At 32.7% G+C, this 2542-nt stretch overlaps 1 long non-coding RNA gene across 1 annotated transcript; it reads right to left on the reverse strand.

Annotated features, from left to right (window-relative positions):
• Positions 1–971: 971 nt before the first annotated feature.
• On the reverse strand, positions 972–1246 carry LOC149640133 (uncharacterized). Its single transcript, XR_016372196.1, has 3 exons — positions 1212–1246; positions 1089–1151; positions 972–1032 (listed from the first exon to the last, which is right to left on the reverse strand). It is a non-coding gene; the product is annotated as an uncharacterized LOC149640133 (long non-coding RNA).
• Positions 1247–2542: the final 1296 nt, after the last annotated feature.

Raw genomic sequence — 2542 nt, forward strand, 5'->3', positions numbered from 1 at the left:
ATTAATTTTTTAAATTTATAGTAAAAATAGATTTTTTCGCTTACCGATAGATACTAGCCAATTCCATTTCATTTTGACGCGGAAAATCCAAAGTAGCCGGAGTTTGAGAACTATAGTATAAAAGACAAATCTTTAAAATCTATAAGAAACTACCAAGATAGAATAACGTACTAGTTTTCGGAAGCTTCTTCGTTATTGCTAGGGAGACCCATGTTTTTTAAATGACTTTCTCGGATGAAGCGTTAAAAGAAAATGATAAAGTTTTCCCCGAGATATCTACTATTTTAAAGAATTATTATCGGGCGTTGTCAAGGTTAACTACTTTTTTAAGAAATGTTTGGCACTAAGGTTGTTTAAGAGAGGGGATTCTTATAGAGTGTTTAAGCTTAATATAAAAAGATAAGAGACAAGTTTCGTTATAATATATATATTTTTATTGTGAATTAATTTGAGATAATAATTTAGGTAAGCGTCTACGATCAATAAGAAAACAGAAATGAGAATTATTTAAAATATGAACAGGATAATATTTTTGATGATAGGAGAAGCAGATGAGATGTTGGTATAAAGGACAGTCTCGAATAGGACAGAAGTAGAGCTTGTAGACAGTTGTATGTCGTTCCGGAACGCAGACAGTTTCCCTGATAGTGTAGTGGTTTGTAGTACGGCAATAACAATTAGGGCAGCGAGTAGGAATATCGTAGGTAGAACTATAAAAATAGGTTAAAATTAGTTTTTTATATACAATAAGACTCATTTCCAACTTACTTTAAGTCAATTTGTAGATCTTTTTCGTATAGGGGAAGTCGGTATGCTTTATATTTAGAAAGGAAATAGGTGTCTAGGAAAATGTTAATTGGATAGAAATTAGACTGATCCCAGGTAAGGCAGATGATAGTTCGGAAAAGAGGGCAATTAGGAGTAGCGCAAAAGTATAAAATATAGCGGGATTCAATAGTACGAAAAATTACATGAGAATTAAATTCGGTGGAAAAACAACAAGAACACAATGTAGGATAGGGATATTTAAGACTGTAAAAACATGTATTAGTTTATTATTTTTTAGATAATAATTTATTTTGCTTTACTTTAAATCAATTTGCATGCATGGGTATTCTTGAATCATTGCGTTGTAAAGTTCTTCGCTTTCGCTGTTTTAAAAATTTCTTGTTAGGTATCTTACAATTCCTCAAACTTATTTAAAACCTTACGTTTCTTCATCCGAGGATGATTCGGTAGAGACCACATCCGGGTCGTCGGCTTCGGCGAACATATCAATACTCGCGATTAATTCGTTTATTTCCTCCTCCACCGCATCTGGGATATCATGCTCCTCGTGGATGATGATTGGTTCTACTTCCAATTCATCATCGATATCCCAGAGTTGGGGTAAAGCGCTATATAAAATAGATCCGGTATTAAAAAATAATTTTAACTTGCTAGCTAAAATAACTTACAATTCCTCAACCGGTTGAGCAGCGTTTGAGTCAAAAGATTTTGCTGGACACAATTTTCTAGTAGTAATCAAGGCTTTGAAGATATTTTCAAACTTAAAGTTTTTTGCGTTATGATGTGAAACTTTGAAATCCGTTCAGTTTATATAAGAAATTTTCAAGGTTGTTAGCTTAAGAAGTCTAGTTAGGAATTTGTAATGAGCGTCGAGGTCATCCCTGGTTTTATTTGAAAAAATATTTAACTGTTGGTTTTTTTATGTATTAACGATTTTAAAGAAGGGTCCATATAAATGAGCGTCCCTATCGAAAAATATTTATCAGTCGTTTTAAGAAGGGTGCATATTATAAATGTATAATTTTAAAAGAGGCCCTCACAACGTGCGTGTTTCTTATAAGATATTATTACTTTTCACAGACTTGAATGAAAAACAATTTTCGGAATTAAATACCACAGGCCAAACTGAGTTACAGAGTGGTCAGGATCTAAACTGTCTTTTTTGTGAAAAAGACGATATTGCTAGTTTCTCATCTATTGGTGGTGAAATTCATTACTGCGTTAACAATAATTGTGAAAAATTTAAAAAAGCCATTTATAAACAATACGGTAAAGTTTTAATCACCAATATTGAAAACGCTTACGCGATTCTGGACAATAGTTTTTTTTGTATCAATTGTAACCAGTTTTGTTACAAAGCTCAACGCCAAGAAAAAGAGTGTTCATACTGGGACAGTGAAGAGGAACCAAACTATTATTTGTGTAGCTTCCCCAAAAAATGAGAGAAATTTATTCGTACAATTTTAATGAAAAAAATATTATTGAACATGATTGTAAAAATAACGTACCTCGGTTAGGGACGTTATGTCTAATCGAAATTGAAGACAATCGTCAGAAATTTGCGCGAAAGTATAAAATAACTCACACAGTGATTAGAAAACTCGTTTGTCAGGAAATTTTAAAAAACAAGCGGGAGAGTTATGTTGTAGAACTATCTTGGGTCACTTTCTGTACAGTTGACTCATTATGTCAAATCGATACGGTTGATTGTGGTATTTACATCCCTACAACGGAGTGTAAACTAGGTCGGATT

The sequence above is a fragment of the Phalangium opilio genome, unplaced genomic scaffold (assembly GCF_054372755.1).
Source record: "Phalangium opilio isolate 3A_F unplaced genomic scaffold, DU_Popi_V2 ptg000093l_1, whole genome shotgun sequence".
NCBI lineage: Eukaryota > Metazoa > Arthropoda > Arachnida > Opiliones > Phalangiidae > Phalangium > Phalangium opilio.